At 41.7% G+C, this 19,667-nt stretch overlaps 1 protein-coding gene across 3 annotated transcripts in view; it reads left to right on the forward strand.

Annotated features, from left to right (window-relative positions):
* Positions 1-19,667, forward strand: part of il1rapl1b (interleukin 1 receptor accessory protein-like 1b) — a 1,291,549-nt gene that overhangs the window by 530,732 nt on the left and 741,150 nt on the right. The window lies entirely within an intron of this gene.

Raw genomic sequence — 19,667 nt, forward strand, 5'->3', positions numbered from 1 at the left:
TCTTGAGTTTACCCCAAAAAGTGTTAGATTAAAATATTTTAGCAACATATGCATGCTTTCAGCAAGATTCAAGTTCTGTTCTACCATGGGACTATTAATTTCTGTTTCTCCAAAAATCTTGTATTTTATCATATTTAAGACATAAAAATATTCTCAATTCAATGAAATAATATAATGACTGATCCCTCAACCTTTTTTCCACTACGCCTACTCAGCCAAGTGCTTTCCCCAAGCTAATTCTTCATTCCTATCAATGCTGTTTCCAGGGATGTGTAAAAGCCACAAAGCCAAGAATAAATTAAACAGGATCATAGAACAAATTAAAAAACATTGAATATTCAGCATCAGTATGAAATACAAGTCAGCATTGCTTCATCTCAGTGTAAAGATTATCCCTTGGATATGACAGAGCGAGGAAAGCAATAACTTGAATTTATATAGTACCTCCAGTATAATACACTGATCCAAGATGTCCCAAGGTATACCAAGTATAATTGACACTTAAATAGGTAGAAAGCTTGGGGAGGAGCTCCTGAGAATCGAGCCAAGGTAGCTAAACTGTCTAAGATAACAAAGTGTGAAGCTGATGAACATAGCAGGCCAGGCAGCATCTCAGGAGCATAAAAGCTGACGTTTCAGTCCTAGACCCTCCTCTCTGATGAACGGTCTAGGCCCAAAACGTCAGCTTTTGTGCTCGAGATGCTGCTTGGCCTGCTGTGTTCATCCAGCTTCATACTTTGTTATCTTGGATTCTCCAGCATCTGCAGTTCCCATTATCACTCATAGCTAAACTGTCTGCTAGCTTCTTGGGATAAAGGGGAATGGGGAAGAAAGAACCACAAAAGATGGGTTGAAAGAAATTTCAGAGAAAAAAAATCAAAACAATTACCCCATTCTGGTCTTGCATGCTTCCAATGGGATCACTGTCAGAAATGTCTGTTTCCAAATCTCTGCCAAAAGTTGCACTATGCCTGCTGAATAATTGTGTATGTGCTAAGAATTACATTAATGACTTCACTTAAGACCAGAGGCCACTTCATAATCAAAGAGCAACTTTCCCTCGTGCAATAAAGATTATTGCTTCCTTTGAAATTTGACATTCTTGTATCTGTCCTGATGAGTGCAAGAGAAAATGCATTGGTAGCATGTTGTTGTCTTCACCAATACTCAAGTTGCATATCAGCCAGCCATGATGTGCTTCAAGTTCTTATTCAGAAGGATATGCTATAAAGTTCAGCTAGCCATTGATGTGTGGAGACCAATGGCAGCAAATTTGTATTCTGGACAGAAAAATTCTCAAAAGCCTTCAGAAAGTTAGTTGCAAAGTTGAAGTAATCAAGAAAATCTGAGTGCTGAAGGGACTGTGCTTACCAAATTGAAGGTCCGCAAAGTTTCCACATCCAATCTTCTTGCCAACCCTGAAGTTTGGCTCAACCATGAGAGTGCCAGATGACTGGTTTGAGTTGGGACCAATGCGAAAGGGACTCCGGTTTCTGCTCATTGGGTCGTCAGATATCTTTCCATTTCTCCATCTCTGTTTCTGCTTACTCAACTAAATTCCATAGCAGTGGGCTGCTCACTGCTGCATTTGACATCTGTACAAAGAAATAATGAAGTTCTCTTTCTCATTTGTTCCTTTTCCGATTGCAAACAAATAATATGAAAGCACAATGAGTGAGATGAGTGACTTAATTGATTGTGACTTAATAAAGAAGACCTACCATATAGAAGTGTCAAAGCCCTGTACTTTGATTGATAGTTCAAGGGAGTAGTGCTTATTAAAAACATGCAGATTGCTTTGCTTACAAGCTACCTTTGTTGCCTGAAAAGATTGGCATAATGCAAGTAGAATAAATTTTTATTTTGTCTTGACAGCCTTGACCAGATGAGGTGGAATACAAAGAAATGCACAGCAGTTTCTAAATTATCTTGTGTTGTTTGATGATATGCATACCAATATTTTGTCAGAATTGACAAAATGATGAATATCCTCCTTTCTGCCTATGGAGGAAGCAAATTATTTGGAAGCATCAGTAAAATAATCATTCCTGGCCAGATAAGTTTGGAGTAGCTGGTAACATTTTTATCCTGCAATTTCTTGAGACAAATGAAGCTCAGAAACAATTTGAGTCAAAAACATTGAATGTGCTATCAAAGTGCCAAATGGGAAAAGGTCCGTAAATCACTTGAGCACACAGCTTGATCAATGAATGTGTAAACATGAAGACTAGATTGCAGCCATTTTTTATTGTGCTGAACTTGGAATCATTGAAAGAGACTGAAATGAGTTAGACACAAATTTACAATAAATAAGCTGTCACCAAGTGAATTAACATTTTAATCTTTCCAATACTTGTGTTAAAAGCAGCTAAAGAGCAGTTGACTATGGAGCATTATGAAGGTGTCTGTGACAGGAAAGGTGACTCATGCTGCCTGTGTAGCCATATCTCTCCCTTTATGTAAAAGGCATCTTTCATGCCATTTGGGTGGAATTCCTCTGGGAAGCCAAATGACTGGTGACCATAGGGAAGAACGGGAGTAGGAGGGGCGCATTATTGAATTACAAGACTGTGTCATTGTAAGCCTACAGCATTTGAAACAGTGAAAATATATGTAGACATGAGAAAATGGCCTAGTTGTGGATTAATACAGATTATCAAATCATTGAACTTGTGTGTGCTATTGGAGGATGCCAAAAATGTTTCATGCCTCATTAGGTCTTATTCCATTAGTTCTGCAGGACATGAATGAGTGTTAGGATACAATGAGAAACCTGACTGGTGCTGAAAGTAATTTATAACTTACTTCTGGAGTGTAAAATTGGTTTTGAAGGTTGGGTACCCAGTAGAGGAATTATCTGAAGTTCTTTTCTTTTGATGAGATAATGGGAACTGCAGATGCTGGAGAATTCCAAGATAATAAAATGTGAGGCTGGATGAACACCCACCACCCAAGACATTTTTCCATCCCCTCCCCTGTCAGCTTTCCGGAGAGTCCACTCTCTCCGTGACTCCCTTGTTCGCTCCACACTGCCCTCCAACCCCACCACACCCGGCACCTTCCCCTGCAACCGCAGGAAATCCTACACTTGTCCCCACACCACCTCCCTCACCCCCATCCCAGGCCCCAAGATGACATTCCACATTAAGCAGAGGTTCACCTGCACATCTGCCAAAGTGGTATACTGCATCCACTGTACCCGGTGCGGCTTCCTCTACATTGGGGAAACCAAGCGGAGGCTTGGGGACCGCTTTGCAGAACACCTCCGCTCAGTTCGCAACAAACAACTGCACCTCCCAGTCGCAAACCATTTCCACTCCCCCTCCCATTCTCTAGATGACATGTCCATCATGGGCCTCCTGCAGTGCCACAATGATGCCACCCGAAGGTTGCAGGAACAGCAACTCATATTCCGCTTGGGAACCCTGCAGCCATATGGTATCAATGTGGACTTCACCAGCTTCAAAATCTCCCCTTCCCCTACTGCATCCCTAAACCAGCCCAGTTCGTCCCCTCCCCCCACTGCACCACACAACCAGCCCAGCTCTCCCCCCCCCCCCACTGCATCCCAAAACCAGTCCAACCTGTCTCTGCCTCCCTAACCGGTTCTTCCTCTCACCCATCCCTTCCTCCCACCCCAAGCCGCACCCCCAGCTACCTACTAACCTCATCCCGCCTCCTTGACCTGTCCGTCTTCCCTGGACTGACCTATCCCCTCCCTACCTCCCCACCTACACTCTCTCCACCTATCTTCTTTACTCTCCATCTTCGGTCCGCCTCCCCCTCTCTCCCTATTTATTCCAGTTCCCTCTCCCCATCCCCCTCTCTGATGAAGGGTCTAGGCCCGAAACGTCAGCTTTTGTGCTCCTGAGATGCTGCTTGGCCTGCTGTGTTCATCCAGCCTCACATTTTATTATCTTCTTTTCTATTGATACCTGGTTTTATACTCTGGCAGTAAATTAAAGATTCATCCCACTGTGTTTCCCCAATTGGGATTGACCAGGCTGGTATAACAGTTTAGTTTTAAGATCCTAAATAAGTGCATATGATACCAAGCCTAAAGAAATTCTGATTGTACACTGTGACTCAGATAGATATGGAAGTATCACGTGCGTCCTATTATGAAGACATTGAAATATTGATGATGTCTTCAGTTTTTTTGCCAAAGTATTTTGCCTTATAGGGCACTAATTCAGCTGAGAGGCTACCATTACAGGTCTTATAAAAGGATTATTTATGTTGCACTTTATGCAAGATTTATCCAGTATTGCTGCTTAATTCCTAAGGGTGATGGGCCGGTTAGTACTGCGCAGTAAATCTGTGGCACCTATACTAGAGGATCCATATTGTGAAGTGTTGAAAGTATAGTGATATTTCCAGAACTTGCAGTGTTAGTGAAAACATTACTTGATTATACATTGACATGGCATTGAATAGAATGATATCTGATAATTGTTTCTGTGTTCAACCTCTTTGAATTCTGTATTTGAACATGAATTGAGCTCAAACTGTGAAGTATTGTGCAAAATTATTATTCTCTTCCACTGTTTCAAGTATTTACAATGAGGCTACTTGAATTGTTTGGAACGGGCAATGAAGACAAAAGCAGAGGAGGCTGAGAAACTGTGACAGTGCTGCTACTTATTAACATATGTTGGACAACCTTATACATTATGTGAATGATAGTAATAGGGAGGGCATAAAGAAAAGTGCATATTCACTTGAGTGTGCGTTTCACTGGTTAAAATACATGTATCAATCAGTTCTTCATAATCTTGATAATGTGCATTGACTTGGTTAATGGCTAAATTTGATAAATGATTGTAAGTCACATTGTGGAATTACAAAGCATGCATAATTTCATAATAGGTCATCTCTGTAGTGAGCAGTATATTACGGACTGTGCCCTGAACAAAGGACAATCATCATTACTGAAAGCTTTAACACTGTTGCCTTGGTGCTACCTTGTATTTCCAACTCACTTCCAATTCCTAAGATAAAATGGCATAATTCAATTCATATAGTTATTCATGTCTCTAGCTAACTTCAGCTACGATAGTATATGCAGGCAATCCAGATTTAATGGGCAATTACTTCATGACTGTCTTACCAACATCTTATTTTTACCCATAATGGAGAGAATTTAATTTGCATCACATGGGCTGCAATGGTTCAAGATGGCAGCTCATCACCACCTTCTCAAGGGCAACTAGTAGTAAATTCTGACCCAGCCAGTAATGCCCACATCACATGAATGGATAAAAAACTCTAACTGGCAAGCAAATAGTCCATTTAATCTCCCTGCACTGGAAACTGCCGTAAGTTAGTGATCCAAATTGCCCAACTGCAACTGAGATTTGTATGAACAGGGAAAGTACTGTATGTTTCATGAATAATATTCCAATCTAATTAGTTAATAGATTGCAAGAGTGTGAAACAAGAAGCATTAGTTAGTATTAAGCATTTATTTAATGCTTTTAACCTAAGAAATTTCCCCCTTAAGGTGCAGAAGTAAAGAAGGAAATGTCAGGATAGATGACTCGAAGCTTCGTAAAAGGCATTAGCGCTGCGCTGATGCAAGAGTGAGAGTTATAAAGGAGAAGAGTGAGTTGGAAGGATTATGGTGGGGGGTTTTGACAGCTACATGACTGAGGGACATTTGTGAATGGTGGTGCACAGGGGGAGTAGATTTGTGACTTGGAAGGCAACAGTGTTCTTGGAGAGCTGAAAGATTCAAGGTAGTTCTATATTACATTCCGATGTGACTTTGTCATAAAGCAGTAGGCCAAAGACTGTATTTCTGTTCACTTATTCAATGCGAACAGTATCATTGCAGGAAACACTTGCACATATTCAGTACTGTCAAAGGAGGGAATGTTGATTGGTCACGCAATCTATTGTATATAGGCTTAGTGTACATTAATCCAAACGCTTTGCATTTGCAATTTATATGACTCATCCTGCCTGTGTAGCCATATCTCTCCCTTTATGTAAAAGGCATCTTTCATGCCATTTGGGTGGAATTCCTCTGGGAAGCCAAATGGCTGGTGACCGTAGGGAAGAACGGGAGTAGGAGGGGCTGACAAAAAATGGAATTAGAATGAAGAGCTAAACTGAAATGCAGCAGAGGCATTGTTTAGTTAGGTTTTAAATACTGAAGTCAGGTAACAGGTCCCTCCGCCAAGTTGTATTTTTAACAGGAAATCTACGCTCTTATCTGATGGAAAGATTTATTCTGGGTATAGAATTTTAGAATAAATAAATTAGTAGGATGTACAGTAGCACACAGGGCAGTAGCTACTACAAAGTATTTATCATTCCAGTTCCATTAATTTTGAATAAGGACATGCTACCGTAAAAAATGTGTATAGAAGTCATGAAGTGATGAGATAGTGTAGGGGGAGGGGCTTAGATTAGTTCACAGGTTGGCGCAACATCGAGGGCCGAAGGGCCTGTTCTGCGTTGTATTGTTCTATGTTCTATGACCCGTGACATCGGCTTCCCGGCTCCTCTGATGCTGCTTGGCCTGTGTGTTCACCCAGCTCTGCACCTTGTTATCTCTAATAACAATGCTGAACTATATTCATACATAATACTATAGAGAGGAAATGTGTAGAACAGTGGTGGCAAATATAATCTGGAGCAGGGTTCAAGTTCTACTTGCTTAAGAGTGGGCCATTGTGACATGTCTGTGCAGATTGATTATAAATAATTTATAACTCTTCAGGTTCTAATGGGACATACCCAAATCTTACTTTGTATTCACTGGCGAATTCAGAGTTATAAAGCATCTTGAAATCTGTTCTTTCCACGGTATTGTATTCAATGTTACAACAGCTATGATGCAGTCTCCTCATTCAGATTATTTTGGTGAACAAATTTAATATGATTACAGCTATCATTTAAAGTATGTTTTTCAGAAATGTAAGTTGATGGTTTAAACAATGTAACAATTGTTTAGGCTGATCATTGTTTCCTTTGAATTGTCATGCAAATAGTATAGAGCAAATGCAACTCAAATTTTATATGCAGTGCAAATCAGGCTTGTATGAGAAATCAAAGTAAAATTATGTTCGCTGGCCTTTTTAAATTCCATTTTAAACACCACGCAGTTCATGAAAGTCCTGTCGTATGAGATCTGTGTAACATTCCAACTTATTCTTGGATGGAGAGACTGCATTTCAAGTTAAATATTAGAGATGAGCATATGACAAGGTAGCAGTTACATGGGTCTTAGCCAAAAACACATGTCTGATTGAATCAGATCCAATCCTAACAAATATGGCAACATTTCATACCAATGGGCTACATTTTCTTAGCCTGTAGGAAAATGGAATTTGGGGTGTTGGAGGCAGAGAAATTAGTGGGGTGCTACTTCCAGAAGGCTACCAAATGATGTATTCATGCCTTCTGTTTCAAGTTGGTTTGTTTTATGTTTATGGACAGTTCTTTGGAGTAGAAGAAAAGAGTATAAGCTGTAAGACATTCAAGTGTGGAATTATTAAAAGATACATAATGCTAGACATGAAATAAGTACTAGCCGGTGAAATATATCAGCAACAAGGAGTTAAAAAGATATTTTGCATCAGTCCTAACAATGGAAGATACTTTGAAAATTCAACTAATACTAAAGTGTATAGCAAGGAATTAAATGCCATCACCACTATTTAAAAAGTAGTATTAGTCAAATTAATGAGGTTAAAGGTTGATAGGTCCCCTAGCCCTGATGGTTTGTATCCTAGGATCCTGAAAAAGGTAGCTGCCAAGATAGTGGATGCATTGGTTGTGATTTTCCAAAAATTGTTGGATTCTGGAGAAATACAAGAGGTTTGGAAAACTGCCAAGGCGACACCCCTAATCAAAAAGGGATACAGACAAAAAGCAGGTAGCTATTGATTGATTGACTAACATCTATTGTTGGGAAAGTATTGGGATCAATTATTAAGGAAGTAATAGCAGAATGTTTGGTTAATCATAATCTAATCAAACAGGGTCAACATGGCTTCATGAAAGGGATAATGTGCCAGTCTATTTCATTGGAGTTTTTTGAGTAAAGCCCAACCAAAGTGGATAGAGCTGAACCAGAAGATGTATTGTATTTGGACTTCCAGAAAGTGTTTGACACAGTATTTAACACAAGGTTAAGTCATCAAACAAGAGCCCATGGTGTTGGCATGGGTGGAAAATTGACTAATGGGCACGAAACAGAGTGGGTGAGAGCTGTTTTTTTTTCAGATTGGTGAGTTGTGACCATGGTGTTCCACAGGTATCAGTGCTGGCACTGCAACTGTTTGCAATACATAATAATGACTTGGAGAAAGGAAGTGAATGTACAGTCACCAAATTTGCAATCTAACACTGAAATAGATCATGGAAAGGCAGGCTGTGAGAGAGACACGAACAGTTTACAGAGAGATATTGTTAGGTTCGGTAAGTGAGCAAAAAGTTGGCAAATTTGGGAAAATTGGGAAGAAAGTGACTGGTGGAATTCTTTTGAAATATATTCTGAGTTTCTCGCTGCCCAGATTATTTGGACTAACAAGCAGCTCTTGCCCGGAATTGTGAGTGGTGCAACAAAGGTTCCTTTGAAGCAGCAGTGCACCTTGGGATAACCAAGTTCTGTTGGACTATGTTTCTCTAAAATCCATTGGAAGAATGTGTGGAAGATCTTCACTGAGGCACTGAAGTAAGGGGAATTGGTATAAAAAGAGTAAATGACTAATTTAGACGTTGAAGGTTTATTCAGTTGGTAATTTTCAAAGATCTTGCACATTAGGCTTTTAATGAAGATTAAATTTTATGGAATGTATTATAATGCATAATTGGAGTATTAAAGCTAATTACCTTCATCGGGTACTCTTGACAACAGTGATATTCACAGGAGGCACTTTTTGAAAATCACAGCCTTAAATGTCTGGTTTTCCAATTAATCATTTATTGTGAGGGAGCATTGACTCACTATTTCCTAATCAAAAAGAAACTGTGTCTTTTTGTTTAATATTTTTTCACAACAGAGGGAAATTGCAGATTTGTCAGTTATTGCCCATTCCTAAATATCTGTGAGAATGTGGGGGGAGCCTGCCTTTATGAGCTACTGCACTGTTTGTTATGGATACAGCTATAGTGCTGCTAAAGGGCATTTCCTATTACACCTTAGGGATAGCAAGAACTGCAGATGCATTTCTGAAGAAGGATCCTGACCCAACATGTCAACTTTCCTGCTCCTCTGATGCTGCCTGGCCTGCTGTGTTCCTCCAGCTCCACACTGTGTGATCTCCTATCAGACCTTAAGTGCTTTGACCAGTGATTCTAGATTCTGCATTTTTGCATTTTGCTGTGAGGGTTTCCTGCTTCGGGTTAATTATCTTCATGATAGGTGACTTAAAGCTGAGTTTGAAGGGACTGAAAATCTTCATCCCTCCACCACTGCTTACCATGTTCTCTGCACACCTAAACTGAGCCTGCACCTCATCATTGGGTGTGTTTGCTGTCACCATCCTTTTCAAGCCTAGGGATCCACAGGCCCTACATGGTAGAGGAAAATCACTGATCTAAATAGAAGAGGATCTTGTAGTGAACAATAAATAGTCCATCTACAAGTGAGAATCTACTTACAGGATATATTGATATGAAGATATTGTTCCAGAGACTTTGAGGAGGAACTTAATTCTTTGAGACCCCAAGCTGTTTTGCACAAATTCGCATGACATCATTATTGAGAGTGATGTTCATGTACTGCTTAGTATTGATCATTTCAGATCCATACACAACACTAAATCCCAAAGTACTAATGGTGAAATATTCAAATATTTTCAAAGAGGGAAGGTTGGATAATTTCTTGTTGCATTTCCTAGCACTTCTGTGGTACACACATGCCTTTCATGACTTTAAAGCTGTGCAAAACTCTCTACAGCCAATGAAGTATTTTTGGGTGATATTTACTGTTATAATGTGCAATAAATACTAAATAATCTGATTGCTAAATTGCTGATTGGTATTGCCTGTAAACATCACTACTCAAATGCAGATGGACTTGGTGAAAGGATCAGACTGATTCAAGTTTAATGCATTCAACATTCGAGTGTAGAGTACAAAGCCTCCAGATTGTGTGACTTGGTTTTGTTTTCTCAGGAAGAGAGATTCCTGGTTCTGAGTTAGATGGAAAGATTGAATAATATGATGAGTTGAGTTTGAGATTCTGCTTGAAGTGGTTAAAACATGTTATATACAATTGCCAATCATCACAACCGAAGTACAAAATAAAACTGTCTCAAATGTAACAATAGACTGAAACAAAATTATGCCTAATGCCTGAGAGTTGGTGAAGATTAGTCCATTTGAGGCATTGAAAAGGGAATTTGATAGATATTTCCATTTCTGTAGAATCTCTACAACATAGAAATGGGCCATTCGGCCCAACAAGTCCGCACCAACCCTCCAACGACCATCCCATCCAGACCCACACTGTCCCTGCACCTCCCATGGCTAGACCACCTAGCCTACACATCCCTGGACACTATGGACAATTTAACTTAGCCATTCCACTTAACCTGCACATCTTTAGACTGAGAGGAAACAACAACGCCCAGAGGAAACCCACACAGACACGGGGAGAATGTGCAAACTCCACACAGGCAGTCACCCAAGGGTGGAATTGAACTCTAGTCCCTGCACTGTGAGGCACCAGTGCTAACCACTGTGCTACCATGTTGCTCAGGGAAAAGGAACAATGTACAAGGTTATGGAGACAAAGCAGGAAAATTATACCATATACCACAGTCATTTGAAAAGCCAGCACCAATACTGTGGGCTGCATGGTGACTTCCTGTGCTGTAACAATTCTGTGATTCTGTAAAGAATAGAAATGCTTCCAGCAAAAGCCATGAGCATACAATGAGCATATAATAGGTAGCATGAAGCTAATAGTTCAGGTGCATGCAAAACATAGTTGTCCAGCTGTTAAAAGGTTTGGCATACTGCAAGAAATGTAGACTCAGAAAATACACAAGATCACATACTGCCCAGAATACGATGTTATTTCAGCTGTCGAGTGCATGAGAGTGTTGGCTACATAATGCAATAGATCAGAATGAATGAAATAGATCAAAATGAAAAGATCGATTTGATGTTTCTCTCCACTGCCTTGGGAAGCAGTGAGAAATTTCAGAGAGGGCTATTTTCTCACAACCTTTTTGTGTTAGCGCAAAATCACATTCCTACAGAAAAAATATTTTTATAAATTAATTCATGGCTTATGGCTTTTGCTGGCTAGGCCAGCATTCATAGCCTGTCTACAATGGCCCTAGAGAAGGTTATGGTGAATTATCTCCTTGAAGTGCTGCCGTCTTTGTGATGTAGGAGCAACAAGCGTACTGGTAAGAAGGAAGATCCAGAATGTTGACCTACTGACAGTGAGGGAAGAGTGATATGGTTCTAAATTAGGATTGTGTGGCTTGGAAGGGAAATTTCAGCTGGTGGTGCTCCCATCTCTCTGCTACCATTGTCCTTCCAGGTGGTAGAAGTTGAGAGCTTGGAAGGTGCTGTCAGAGAAGCCTTGGTGAGTTCTTGCTGTGTATCTTGTAGATGGTACATACTGCCACCACTTTGCATTAGTGGTGAAGGGAATGAAGGTGAATATGGTAGATGGAATGGATACCAGTCAAATGGGCTGCTTTGACCTGGATCTTGTAAAATGTTTTGAGTCCCGTTGGACCTGCACTCATCCAGACAACTGCTGTATAACATCCTGGAACTTCCTTATTAACCAATCAAAGAATTATGATTAGATTATTTTATTGGAGATATTTATTTCCTGGCATTTGCATGGCATAACATTACTTACCACAAACTTGATTTGTTGTCCAGGTCTTGTTGGATATGGGCACTGACAGCTTGATCTTTTCCCCTGTTCCTCCCCACCCCCCGAGCTGGGCTCGATCTCTTCCCCTTTCCCCCCTAACCCACCCCCCCCCCAACCCCGCTCTGGGCTCGATCACTCCCCATTCCCCCCAAGCTGGGCTCGATCTCTCCCCCACCCCACTCCCCTGCGCCGGACTCGATCTTTCCTCCACACCACTGTCTCACTGCCCACCTCCCCACTGACCACCATCCAGGCTTATGAGCCACCGTGTCACTTCAGTCCTTCACAATGGCACCAATCACTAGAGATCCTCCCCACTCGTCAGCTGCCAAGTGTCCGACTCCCACACCAGGTCCCCAGCCACTGCCCTGCTCCAGAGTCCAAAACTGTTGCTTCCACAACTGAGTGAATCCACTGGATCCCAGCTTTCTCTTGGTAGCTTCTCACATTCTATCTCTCCCTTGAGGAACAAACCCTACTCCTGGCTCTGGTCTATCATACAGATTCTGAGGGGTTAAGGGAAGTTACTCAGCTTGGAAAAAGATGAAAGGTTCTGCAGTTCAACTACAGTGTGGATGCAGATGATTCAGCCCATTGAATCTACGCTGAACCTCCAATGGCAATCGTACCAAGGCCCACCCCATCAGTGTAATTCCCATGGCCAATCCACCTAACATGCGTGTCCTTGGACTGTGGGACGAAACTGGAGCACCTGGAGGAAGCCCATGCAGACATGGGAAGAATGTGCAAACTCTACACAGACAGTCACCTGAAGGTAAAATTGAACCAGGATCCCTGGTGCTCTGAGGGAGCAGTTCTAACCACTGAGCCAGGGTGCCACCCCATGCTAATTTTTAAACATCAAATTGTCTTGATCCCTTTGCCTGACCTCTGGTTATTCTGATGTTACCTCCCAAATTCCAATCATTTTGAGACTTTTGCTGCTGACTGTGTATTGTGGAACATGCTGAAAGATGAAGAAGATCCAATTGATTTGTTCATTGGCTCATGTGTATTAACTAATTTGAAATTCATCTCAGTATAAGGTAAGCACACTATCCCTACCATTAACATATTGAATGAATTATTGAGAACTTTGTCAACCCATGATTGCTTTTAAGACATTATTAATAGGAACTCAATTTCTTGGATAACTTCTTCAAAGCCAATCACCACTTATTCTGCAAAACCCAGGATCTGAAATGGGCTTTACTTCTGTTTCCTGCTGTATCCACATCACAGTGGATTGGCTCAAAAACCAACTATTCAATTTCCTTTACTTCCCTCACCGTCTCAAAGTTGATATTCCTACAGCATTTGCTGCTGATTTGTGGATAAGCGCCAAAGTTTAAAGTACCTGATTCAGTGAACAACACCAGCAAGCCTAGCCTGCACAACAACTCAAAGTGCTGTAATGTACTACAGTACACTTTACAACCTAATGCCACTGTCGGATATTTTAAGTGTCATTTCTTGGGTTCTTTTAGGTATTAATTTTATACTATTTTAGAGAGTCGTAACAAGGAGAATATTAAAACAGAAATTGTGAACTGCATTCATGAATCCATTGAAAACAGCACATCTTTTCCCATTTCCTGAGAAAAATGATCTCTGATCAACACTTAATACTGGAGTTATGAAAATCGAAAGAATAGACTCAAGAATGTAATTGTTCAAATAAAATTTATTACTGTACCAGTTTTATTCCATAAACTAATTTTTATAGGTTGTATGTTCAGTATTTATCATTGGGGGCATATGAGAAATCCAATTCTTTAATGCAACTCATCATAGAATTAAAAATGAATGATTGTCTCTGTATATGAGAGCACCATAACCAGCTGCAGCTGCCACAAAATGGATGAACTATGGAAATTCTTGTTCGATTATCAATTTCAGTCCAGTTCTCCTCAGGCTGATCACTTAGCTGAATGTGTTTGCAGCCAAGTGAAAGAAGCCATATGTATTGAGTGTTGGAACAAATTACTGCAGATGCTGAAACCTGTACTGAAAACAACAAATGCTGGAGATCACAGCGGGTCAGACAGCATCCATGGAGAGAAAGCAAGCTAACTTTTCGAGTCTGGGTGATGCTTCATCAGAGTTAAGTGAAGTGTAGAGGGGATACATTTATATTATAGTTTGGGAGAGGGATATAGAGCTGATGGATGTAGGATGTCGGTGGAGAAAAGGTGTTAGTTCAGATTAAGTGATCGGAACGTGAGAATGGCAGAACAATGATGTGTGCCCTGTCAGACTTGAAAGGACAGTAAGTGGGATATGGGGAGGGGACGACATGATAGCAAGCTAAAAGAAAAGGAAGAAATCAATCACAATTAGGAAATGTTGAACTCAATGCTAAGTCCAGAAGTCTGAAGGTGAGATGTTCCTCAAGTTTGCACTGTGGTTAACTGGAACAGTACAGCATGCAGAGGACAGACGTGAGCATATGAGCAGAACGCTAAAATGGCCGGCTGTGGAAGGTCGGGGTCCTGCTTGCACACAGACTGGAGGTGTTCTGCAGAGCAATCACCCAGTCTGCATTTGATTTCTCTAATGTAGAATAGGCTACATCGGTCACAGCGTATACAATACACAATGTTATAGGAGGTAGAAGTGAAATGCTGCTTCACCTGTGAGGACTGTTTAGGCTCTTGGATGGTGAGCAGGGAGGAGGTGAAGGTGCAGATGTTGCACATTCTGTGGATACATGAGAATGTGCTGTGGAGAGAGGAGTTGGTGTTGGTGGTGGTATGGACTAGGGTGTCCTGGAGGAAACGACCCTTGTAAAATGCAGGCAGAGGGAGTGAGGAGAAGGTGTGTATGGTGGTGGCATCTTGCTAGATTGGTCTGAAATGCCAGAGAATGATCCTTTAAATGTGGAGGCTGGTGAGATGAAACATGAGGACAAGGAGAACCTGATCACACTATTGTGAGTGATGGGAAGGGACAAGGGCAGAAGCACGGGTGATGCGTCAAATGTGGTTGAGGGCCCTTTTAACCACAGTGGGTGGGAAAAACACAGTCTGGAAAGAAGCAAACCATGTCAACAGCGCTGTTTTGGAAGGTGACATCATCTGAACTGATGCGGAGTAGGCGAAGGAACTGGGAGAATGGGATGGCATTCTTGCAGGATGTGGGGTAGGAAGAGCAGTAGTGAAAGTTACAGCGGGAGTCGGTGGCTTTGCAGTGGATGGCAGTGCACTGTTTATTCCTCGAAAAAGAGACTGAGAGGTCAAGAAAAGAAAGGGAAGTGTCAGAAATGTACGAGGTTAAAATTATGGAGGGGTCGAAATTGGAGGCAAAATGATGAAGTTTTCAAGGTCCTGGTGGGAGCATGAAGCAGCACTGAAGCAGTGATTGATCTACTGAATAAAGAGTTATGGTAAGATACCAGTGTAAGACTGGAGCAAGGTTTGTTCCACATACCCCATAAAGATGCAGGCATGACTGGGACCCACGCAGATGACCATAGCCACTAATTTGACTTGGCAGAAGCAAGATGAAATAACCGAGAAATTGTCCAGTGAAAAAACAAGTTCAATCAGGCGAAGGAGTGTGGAGCAGGTTGGGGATTGTTCAGTCCCCTGGCTGAAGTAGAAGCTGACAGTGCTCAGATCATCCTGGTGGGGACTGGAGGTATAGAAGGATTGGATATCCATGGTGAACAGAAGGCAAGCTGAGAATACATTGAGTGCTTGGGTCTCAAAGTAGACTTGACTAGCTTCAAGATCTCCCCACCCCCGGCCTCATCCCAAGACCAGTGCACCACCCCCCCCCCCCCCCCCATTCCCGCCTCCTTGACCTGTCCATCTTCTCTCCCACCCTTCTGCTCCTCCCACTTCACTGACCCATCCCCACCCCCATTTCCTACCTACACTCACCTTGATGAGCTTCATCCTCGTCTCCTTGACCCGTCTGTCTTCTCTCGTACCTGTCTGCTCCATTATCTACCTGCTATCACCGTGCCCCCCTCTATTTATTTCAGAGCTCCCTTCCCTTTCCCCATTTCTGAAGAAGGATCCTGACCCAAAAATTCATCTTTCCTGCTCCTCTAAATGCTGCCTGGCCTGCTGAGTTCATCCAGCATCACACCTTGTTATCTTGAGTGCTTAGGTGCCTCACATTTATGTTTGTGACCCAGATACGTGCACAAAAATGCTCCAAGGTTTAATTATGATGCCTTGGAATAGGAAACGTGGATAGGGTGAAGCTACGATTTCAGCATTATGACACTGGATTCCACTGGAGGTGGGGGAGGGAGAGGGAGAGATGTTCCAGGGATATAAAGAACTGCCTTGTATTAATCCAAGATTGAGATACATAGCTGATCATTGACCCATTACTGGGGACTGGGCGAACAACCATTGATTGTCTTCTCTCTTGTCCCCTCCACCCCACCTCACTCCATTCACCACCAATACACAGTAACAGCAGTGTGTCCCATGTACACCATGCACTAAGTAACCAAGAATCCTCTGACAGCACTTTTCAAACCCACAAACTCAACCACTTAGCTACTTATCAGGACAAAGGCATAGGTAATCTACCACTGCAAGTTCTGTACCAGCCGGCAGCAATCAGAGGCAGTAGAAGCGGCGGCAGTGGGCTCTTCAACAAGGTGGCACCAGCAAGGTGACATCTCAGAGGTGGGCAGCCAGAACCAGGACTCTTGGTGCAGTGCTAGCCTGGCCTAGCAGAGGAGCCGGGGACTTCTGGTTGCGATCGCAGTCGGCCCAGAGTGGGGACTCCTGGTTATCGAAGAAGTGGTGGAGGCAGCGGAGCTGGGTACTCCTGGTTGCGGGACGAGCGTGGGTTCAGCTTGGGACTCAGTGACGTTGGTGAGGTGGGCCCAGCGGCAAAGAGATGGTGACTCCTACGATGGTGAGCCCATCACGTGCACAGTAGAGGAGGGGTAGTGGAGCAGGTGTCATGTCATTGGTAAGCCCACTCAAGTCTTTAGTGGAAGAGGTGAAACAAAGATAGACTCTAGTGCTGTTAAATCTTTTTACTCATGTAATTCTTAAACTATTCAAAATGGTGCCAGATTGTGGCGATAGTTGATGCTCCTCACTGTATCCTAATGTATTATTCACTCGAAAATGCAAGTTACAAGAAATCATTCAAAATCATAGCCACACTCCATCCTGACTTGGATTTATTTTGCTGTTCCTTCACGGTCACTGGGTTGATGCCTTGGAACTCTATTCTACACAGCGCTGAGTGTCCTTGCACAGCAAGAACAAAAGAGGCAGTTCATCATCACCTTTCCAAAAGTAATCAGAAATGTGCATAGATGCTGGTCTAGCCAATGATAGCCACACCATACGAGTATTTAAAAAACAAAGTTTGTTTCTGTGCATAATCGCAAGCAATTCCCTTGGCACTGCATATAATGGGATGTCCGCACAGCTTGCATCTTCCTCAGTATCCAACGAATGGTGATTGTCAAAATGGATACATACATGAACTTGAAATAAAAACTGATTACAAATACCTAACATCATAATTTCCTATAGAGTAAATAGATGCCTAGCATTCCCCTGCAGCCTTCAGTGTGTATCACCATGATGTATGTCTATACGGTAAGTCAGGAGTTATTAGTTGTCTGCAAATGTGGAGATATTACATTTAGTTTCAGCCTCCAAATCATTGATATGTATAGGAGAATAGATAGGTTCCAAGCACTGACCCTTACTTGTCACTGCCTGCCCCTCAGAAAATGACTTATTGTTTTCTTTCCATGCCATTACCGTACTCCAGATCACACATGCTAATTGCGGGCTGTTCAGTGTGGGGGCGCACACCTACCGCATTCCCTGCATTTTTCCTCAGAATGTATCCACACACTTGGCTGGGTGAGGTTGAACACTCAATCAGAAAATAAACCATGTCCGAACATTCATTGTTGTGTGATTCCGCAGAGGTGAACATAATCTAAGACTCAGCTCCTTCACTTGATCTCAGTCCTGTCCCTTTCAGTTGCAATGAGGAGTAAGAGCCCAGTCTATCTCTAATTAAGCTTTTCAAATGAAAAGCTAAGGAGATATTATTAGTTAACTGCTACTTGGCATATTTTATGGTTTTTTTTTTTGTAAAATGATTTTTTTTTTGCTTTGACATTTAACTTAAGCAGGTAGCTTACTTTTTTCCAGACATTAATTGGTTTTTATAAAAATGCATGTCTAATGTTGTGCCAAACATATCTCTGGTGGCTGCTTCTGGGCTTCTTACTGAAGGGGAATGAGAGGCACAAAAAAAAGTCTTGATGCTTTTTGGAGGGTTTATTAAAGGAGTTATTATTGTTCCAAGGAAAAAGTGAAGTATTGGAATTGCTCAGCAAATCTTGCAGCATCTGTCCAAAAAGTGATGGTGGCAGGTAACCCTTGGTCAGAACTAGTGTAAATTGTGGACTGGAAGCATTGTTTCTGTTTATGTATCCACAAATGTTATCTGGCCTGCTATATACATCTAAGAAATCCTGATTATATATTTCAGATTTCCACCATCAGCAGGCATTGACCTGTTATATGCTGTAACCTGATATTTATAAGATTGGTTCATTAAAATGTAAATTACTTTTTCAAAAACACAAACATCTCATACAAGCGTTTTGAATGTTGCTGCCTGAATATGCATTGGACTGGGTTCAGAGAAGTAAATACATAATATGAATGATCATGTTTGGATTAACTGTCTGACAAAGCTGTAGTTGTAATGTTATCATTATTGAAAGCAGGGCTTTTGATGGGCTTTGTGAATAAAGCCACAAAATACAAAAGTAATAAGTTTAGCAAAGCCCACAAAACACATTAATACCACTGCAAATATGATTACCAGTTCTGGGCAGGTGAAATATTTGAGGAGGGGTCAAAGTGAAGTTTGGGAGCTAAATGAGGTGCTCAGAAACAGGAGGAGCATCAAGACCTGTGATTTCTCAGAACTTATCCATATGAAGCTGTGGATAATCCTTGGCATCAACTGCATTTCCAACAGGTTTCTTGTGGGGGACTTGCTCCCCAACAGTTTGGAGTGTCTGAGACGCTCCAGCTGTTATAACCTCCCTCAGCTCAAGACCTTTGAAGATGAGAAAGCCCATTGGATCTTTTAAGCAATTGAGCAGCTGGTTCTGTTTCTTGGCAATTTGTTGTTCACCCAAATCTAGAACAACTGACCCCCCATGAGAACATAAGGATTCTTACTTTTTGGATTGCTTATTAGGTACCTTTCTTGAAGTTCATATGACGATTATGGAATTAGTTTGCCAATGATTCTTAAGAGGATATAAAGGTGTTACAGTATTCTTCCGTTAATGGCCCATGTGAAAGAATCTGTAAAGTTCATTCAGTTAATTTGGGTTATACTTTGAAGAATTCTTAATGCACTATTGGGCTTAAAACTGACAGTCTAAAAATGTTAAAAAGAAATGGCAGCTTGCTGCCAGCACACTGAACCATGTCTGCCCCCGTGAGATCATTACATTTCTTAGTGCACAAGAGCTGCAGTGACTTGGCAATGACTGCCATTATCTGCTTCTTCCACATGACTCAAGTTGTCTGTCATACAGGTAGCTTCTCATTTACCACCAAAGTTGCATCCCTCCTGTGCTGTATTTGTCAAATTGATATTTATAACAGCATCTGAGAAGTTTGATGTTCCTCATTTACTTGATATTATTGATATCTTTTCATAACTTCTGTCCACCAACTCTGCTTTAAGTTCAAACCAGCTCCAGGCTCAGCAGTTATGTCTGTATAAACATCTGCTCTGTCCGTTTCTGCCCACCTCCCTGACCCCCTCCCAACAA

This window comes from Stegostoma tigrinum, chromosome 12, assembly GCF_030684315.1.
Source record: "Stegostoma tigrinum isolate sSteTig4 chromosome 12, sSteTig4.hap1, whole genome shotgun sequence".
NCBI lineage: Eukaryota > Metazoa > Chordata > Chondrichthyes > Orectolobiformes > Stegostomatidae > Stegostoma > Stegostoma tigrinum.